Source organism: Cavia porcellus, unplaced genomic scaffold, assembly GCF_034190915.1.
Source record: "Cavia porcellus strain 051 isolate PalLab524CR breed Dunkin Hartley unplaced genomic scaffold, mCavPor4.1 scaffold_30, whole genome shotgun sequence".
Taxonomy (NCBI): Eukaryota; Metazoa; Chordata; class Mammalia; order Rodentia; family Caviidae; genus Cavia; species Cavia porcellus.
In genome coordinates, this window is record NW_026947513.1 from 30,906,760 (window position 1) to 30,913,981 (window position 7,222).

Here is a 7,222-nt window from a genome sequence, read left to right on the forward strand (position 1 = left end):
GTGTGGGCTTGTTAGGCAGGCTAGGCTAGGACAGAAAAACAGAATTAAATAGGGTATGGCTCCGTGTGATAGAAGATTATTTCTTGCTCACTTGACAGTCCAAAGTAGTTCCAGGCCAGAGAATTGAGGGCAACGGACTCTTGGTTATTCAAGAACCAGGGCAGATACCAGGTCAGAGCTTTCCCCTGCGGCCTCTGAGCCCGTTCACTAAATTGGAGGTAGCAGGTCTCCTCTGATCCTCTCATCAGTTAGAACTCAGGGACATTCCCACAAGGCAGGATGGGAAATGTTCACCTGCACCCCAAGGAAGCAGAAGAAAGGCGTTTTAGTGAAGAGTTGATAGTCTCTGCCACAGACCTTCTGAGTCAGTTTCCCGCACACTTAGGAAACACGGAGATCTAACCTAGTTTGTATTAAGAATCAAATTTGTTAATGCAGGTAACAAATATAGAAGTCTTCTCAAAGTCTCACTGCCAATAACACCGCTTCCAATAAGTCCACTTTGAATGAAAGATAAATGCCACGTTACGGAAAACCCATAGCCTAGCAGACAGCACCAACTAGCTGTGTGACCTTGGGCCAATCAATTAACCTCTGGGGCTCCAATATTCTTACAAATTTAAAAGGCAGACACCAGGTCTACCACCAAGACACCTGGTCCTGAATAGTCTAAGCATCTCCATCATTTTCCACATAAATTCATGTTAGGATTCTTCTTTAGAGGATTCATCTCATGGATAAATTGATATTGTTCAGATAGGCTGGACCAGGTTCTCTTGTGGGGTTTGAGTTGAAGGAAAGGAAACTTAATTGAAATGCTCCATCAAAACTTCACACTTAAGTAAAGTCATTCCAGTGAGCCATCTATCTCTTCTTGAAAGTCAACAGGAAGACCAATTTTTCTATAAATTTAGTATTTTTTGTCATGTTCAAGCCACTGGTAACCTATCTAAATTTATACTTATTTTGTATCTGAGTCAGTGGTTAAACCAGGGTACAACGCAGGGCACAGATTCAGAGAACCACATTATGCACAGAAAAATCAGTGAAGCTAGTGATGTTGCACAAGCTCAGGGTGTATTTTTTATTTTACCAAGATATAGCAAGCTCAGTGAAATTGACTCACTTATTTTGAGTCAGTGATTTTTTTTTTTTTTGTATGAAGGATGTCACACTAGACAGGAATATAAGTGAGTACCTAAAATACTGTTTGTAGGTCCTCACTATCCTCGTGGGAACTGAGAGGAAAGGTTATGGTACAACTGTTACATTCCTGTAGTTCTTTTCTCTCAAGACATTCTAACCATGGTGGCAACAATGCAATTTGTTACAGCCAAAGTGAAGCAGTACCCAAGATGTCTAAATTTAATAGTCTAGATGTATATTCACAGCTTGTCAAATATTGTGCACAAAAAGCTATAATATAGGCTCTGGTTTTTCTGATGTCCATCCCGTAGTTTCTGATTTCTTTCCCCATTCACACCTACATTTATTCATTCACTTCTTCAATCAGTTATTGTACATCTTGCACGTGGCAATAATGGGGTCTCCAAAAGGCACTAAAGAAGCATAAGGGAATGTGCCAAAGATCGCAAGGTAGTCAAAGAGATAAAAACGACATAGCAAAGCAAGATCCAGAAAAACAAAGCTGGAAGGATCCCTGACTTGGTTTTGTGGTTGGCAAAGTGTCTGAAGAGTTCAGAGAGGGTCTGCTGCAGTGCCAGCCACCGCTCAGCACTGGAAAAGCAGATGCAATTAATCAGGGATATGACAAGAGGTCAGTTTTGGGAGACAAGCTGGCTTGGATTTGTCAAAGAGGCTGCTATTTCATATGTTAGATAATCACTTTAGTGATTATTTAGTGATTAATCACTTTAATGATTATTTAACCTGGCTATTTTAGGAGAGGAGGACACTGAGAGGGGGCTGGGCATCAAGGAATTGACGCCCTTTAAAGAAATCTTTCCTCTTTCCTGCCAGGTGAGGAAACATGAGAAGACTGTGTAGGAGACACAGGTCTTCACCAGGCACTGAGCCTGCTACCTCCTGGCTCTTCGACTTTGAGAAGTACCTTTCTATTGCTTATAAGCCACGCAGTCTGGGGTATTTTGTTATAGCAGCCCAAACGAAACTAGGCAGAGGAAATTTATAGGCAAAGTGGTAGGAAGGCAGAAATAAATACAGTTAACTAGAAGACAGCAGTGATTGGTTTGAGGTAAACATTCCTTTTAGAAAGAGTAAGGAGAGAAAAAAAAACAAGAGATGGACAGAAGACCTAGAAAAGGAAGGGAAAGGAGATGAAGACTGCTACATATTCAGCTAAACCAGAACCATTCTGTTGCCTACACACACACACACTTGAAGCTTGACTGGGGTGATGATTAGACTCCCCGGCAGCGCCAGCTTGAGAACCTGTAATCTGTACACTTACTTGGGACCCTTCGTTCGGGAGAGCCTTGGGTTTGGTTTGATGGTCTCTTGAGCAAATCTCAAAATTGTGAATAGTTTTACCACTCAATTCGTGTTTCTAAAAGTCCAAAGGGACAGTGGAGCTTGGCATGAGCAGAGCAGATGCACCCGAGGACACTATGTGTGCCCACTGCACTCTCCCTGTGGTCCTAGGGCTGCCGCGGTGCACAGAGGCTGACACTAGGAAGGAGATAAAATAAAGCGCACTGTAGGTACAGCCGAGTATGTGGGCTGTCCCCAGTCCCAAGAGTACTTTCCAGCTGAGACGCAGCTGCTTGGAACACAGAAAGGAAGTGAAGGTGTCCTAAGGAACCCAGTGAACCCAGATCTTCGTCATGAAGGAGGAAGGAAGGACGGAAAAGAAAAGGCAATGAAATGAAAAATAAAAATGAAAGAGAAAGTGGACAATCCATACTTCCTTCTCTTGGAAAGTACGGGAAACCAGTGGGATACATGCATTTCAAATGGTGAAAACAATTGAGCTAGTTTTGTGTGGTGTTTCCCTTGTTTAATAAGCACAAAATACATATGCACGCATACAAGGTTCAAAAGACAAATAATATGATTTTTCATGATTCTATACATACACTAAATTTCGCGACTAACAGTGGGGTTATGTGCTGTTAAGATCAACTTGAAAATATTTTCAGTGGAAAATGCAGCTGATACCCTCAGCTTCCTAATCTCACAGCAGAGCTGCACACTGTGGGGTACAGGGTGCATCCTCTTGGGGTTGCCTGGTCCACTGGAATCTGAAGAATCCTGCTTCGTAGCATGAACCTGGAAAAGGATCAAAACCCCAAATTTGAAATACGGTTTCTTGTGATTGCCGATCACTTTTGCAACACCATAAAGTCAAAAATCTAAATTGAATCATTGTAAGTCAGAGGCCATCCCCATATCCAAAGCCTTTGAAATGACTTTGCATGTGGAAGACTGAATGGCCAAATTCATGTTAATCATTAGTTGTTTGTTTTAAAACAAAATTAATAGAAAATAAAAAATACTGGACCAAGTCATGAGAAAGACCACAGAAAAAAGAAAAAAAACTTTATGTTTTAGTACGTTTAGTGGGAGTTTTCCTCACCAAACCTTGTTGAGTTTGTTTTCCTCGTGTGAGCCCTGGAAGGCAGCACTACCCGGGATGCTGCTGTCACCGTTTTCATGCACACCGCCCAAGTGTGCTGGATGGGGTCAGTTAGTTTCATCACAAAAAGGACCCATGTGAACGCCAGCAGATGGAAGTTACATGGATTTAAATCAAAGGTAGGTTGTCTTTACCCATTTCAGAAGTGCTTTTGGTTTGGGACTTGCTACAATTTTAATTAATTTTTACTTTTATTGAGGTAGCACTTTCATGTAATTTAACACTTCAAACAGCATATGATTTTTAAAATTTAATTCTCATGCTCTAATATTCAATTTCTCAAAACATACCATGCAATAGTTTTCTGTATATTCTTGCACAATCATCACCATCATTTTGAATACTATCTTTTTTTTTTTTTTTTTTTTTTTTTTTGGTTCTGGTTTTGGTTTTAGTTTTGGTTTTGGTTTCTGAGGCAGCATCTCACCATGCCATTCAGGCTGGCCTTGAACTCACTATGTAGCCCAGGCTGGTCTTGAACTTGTGGCAATCCTCCTGCTTCAGTCTCCCGATTATAGGTATGAACCACCACACCTGGCTTCAAATTTCAGAATTCTGTCATCACCTCCCCCTTCAAAAAATTCTAGACTCTCCAATCCTCCTTCCTCCAATCTCTGACAACTACTAGTCTATTTTGTCTCTACGTTCTTGCCTTTTGATCTTTTGTGTCTGGTTTCTCTCAGTCAGCATACTGTTCGTGCTCGCAGACATGCTTGTGGTCACAGACATCAACACTACTCCTTTTCATGACTGAATAGTACTTCCTTGCATGGCTATGCCAAACTTTGTTTAGCCATTCATCCACTGAAGTGTAAAGTTTAAATGAAAAAGTAGCTCCAGGCTCCGTTCTTTTCTGCCCCTCATCTTTACTCCCCAAGGGAAGGTATTTTCTATTCTCTTAGTTCTTTTTCCTGGTTTTATTCCTATACTTCTCTATGTCATCATCATATTCCTACTTTATTCGCATTTTTAGACATTACTTATATTTCTAATATGCAAGAGCATCACGTGGTATCTCATACCTCCAAGCACACCTGCTCTTTTTTCTTCTTTTCTCTTGATATAATAACATAGAATATTTGTTTTTAAATTACCGGTTAGCAGTTACTGTGATCATGCGCAGTGTTCACTGCTGAGCCAGGAATTCCGTTCTTACTTTTCGGCTGTTTAGAGCCAGAACAGATCCTCTGCGGGCCTCCCCCTGCTACACCGCCCCCAGTTCTCAGGCCGGGCCACTTCCCTTTGCCTTCTGCTCTCCGCTGGCCACCGCAGGGCTTTCCACGGTGACGCTGTGCTTGGAGCTTCCTGCGTGCAGTCAGCCTGGTCCTCGCTGAATTCTGGACAGCGCGAGCCTGGTCTGCTGCTGGCTTGACATTTGCACTTGGACATCTAACCAGCGCCACATACTTAACTTGTCCAAAACAGCGGACCCGCTTCCCGCCCTCTGAGCCACAAACTTCTCCCTCTCAGTAAAGGGCACTTTCCTTCTTCCAGTTGGTTGGTTAGGCCTGACCTGACTTTAAGTTTCTCTGTCTCTCTCTGTCTCTGTCTGTCTCCCTCTCCCTCTCTCTCCCTTCTCTTTTTTCATACTCAGTATCTATTATCAAAATATACCCATTTTCACTTCCTCCACTCAGACCACCCCTAGTCCAGAGGGCATCGTCCCTCATCTGTGCCTGCAGTTTCCTCCTGATTGGCCTACCCCAGCCTCCCTTGCCCCCTGACAGCTTCAAGAAGTTGTCTTTTTAATCCATGAGTCATATCTTGTCATTCCTCTGCTCAAATCCTTTCCATGCACTCCTGTCTCACTCATTAAAGACAAACAAACAAAAACAGTAAGGTCTTGCTCTGCTAACTCTTTGACCTCATCTTCTTCTGCTTTTTCCCTCTTTGCTATGGTTCTGTAGCACCGGATTCCACATATGCTGGATCCCTGTAAATTCATTCTAGCCTCAGGGCCTTTGCACTTGCTATTTTTCCAGCACGGGCATGCTTTGCTCCCATTCAACAGAACAGCTTGCTCCTCAAATATCTTAATTGCTCAAAAATCACCTTATCAAAGTGTCTGTTCTTGATTGGCTGTATAAATCAATACTCCATTATGACTCCATAATGCTTATCTTGCTTCATTTTTCCTCTAAATATTTATCATCACCTTACACATTACATATTTATTTTCTGTCCTCTTTCTTTCCTGGGAAGGCAGGGAGCCTATCTGCTATGTGTGTTACTATGTCTCCAGAGTTTAGAATGTGCCTGGAATATACTAAGCACTCCGTAAATATTTGATGACTGAAAGAATTAATGAGAAATGGCAATAAATACACGTATTCAATCTACAGGCTGAATCTGAAAGCTGAATTTCGTATTCCACATTAAATCCAATGTAGCGTCCCCTCATAAATGCCTCCTTAGTCAGTGGGACCCGTGTTTAAGTATCTTTCTCTCCCACTACAGTCCCTCAGGGGGATTCTCAGGGCCTGCCACAGGGCTGTCCTCAATAAAGCATTTGTAGGATTTGTAACACCTTAGGGATTTTGAGAATTAATGGGCGTAGCTGCCCACTAAGGTCACATATTCTCCAACCTTTAGTTATAGGAGGGAACCTATGCAGTGGATCTAAGATATAAAATTCCATCCATCCATCCATCCAGCCATTGGAACATTTATTGATCTTGTATATACTGAGCATCTGCCTCTGAGAGCTTCTAGTTCCTAAACATTTTCTATTCTGCTGTCTAAATTACCCCTCTACTCACCCTCTCCTACCGATGTAGACATCGTTGCTTCTTGTGACCTCCGCAGAGCTGGGAACCAGCTGGGTACCAGCATCTGTCTAATCACCCCTCATCCCTTGGCAACTGTTAGGACATGCCAGGATGCGCTTTGCTGATGCCTCTCAAATTACAAATGGGAGCACTCTGAATTCAGAGGAGAGGGCCTTGACCTCCAGAATACCTGCTGCTGTGTCTTCAGGCTGAGAGACAGGTCCGATGGTTGACGGTGAGCTTCCATCCAGCCCAATGAGGGAGCTCTCCTTTCCTAGCTGGGTTGAGTGGGTCGAGTCCTCAGACGGTGGCCATATTTTCCTAAGTCATCACAGCAGGAAGACGCAGCCACATTGTTGGAAGCACAGTGTGATACCGTGACTAAAAAGGACAAGATTCTATGTATGAAACTTGAAGTCTCTTCAGTTGCTGCAGAACAATTTAAAACATGGGAGTAGAGGACTGAGACCAAGTTGACAATAATGCTTGGAAGTCAGACAGAAGGGCTGATCTGTAGCCAGGCTGATTGCAATTTCTCTACCTGGTCACCAGGCTCCTCTCGTCTCCTTCCTAACTCCTTGCTTTAGCTGCAGTGCAAAGGTGCCCTTGGAGGAGTTTCTTGGAAACTCTGCTCCCTCTGTTATGTAAATAAACCTGTTTCGTAAGAAAGTCCCTCGGGGCCTTTTCCAGGAGGGACTTGTTTTTAGGTCAGAGGCCAAGAAATGAGGTCAATTACCAACTGATACTGTTTTGCAACAATTATTCAGTGTTTTTGTTCACATCATTTTTTAAAAGCTGAGCACTTGCAGGTGACATTTATGCTTCACTTCAAGAAACA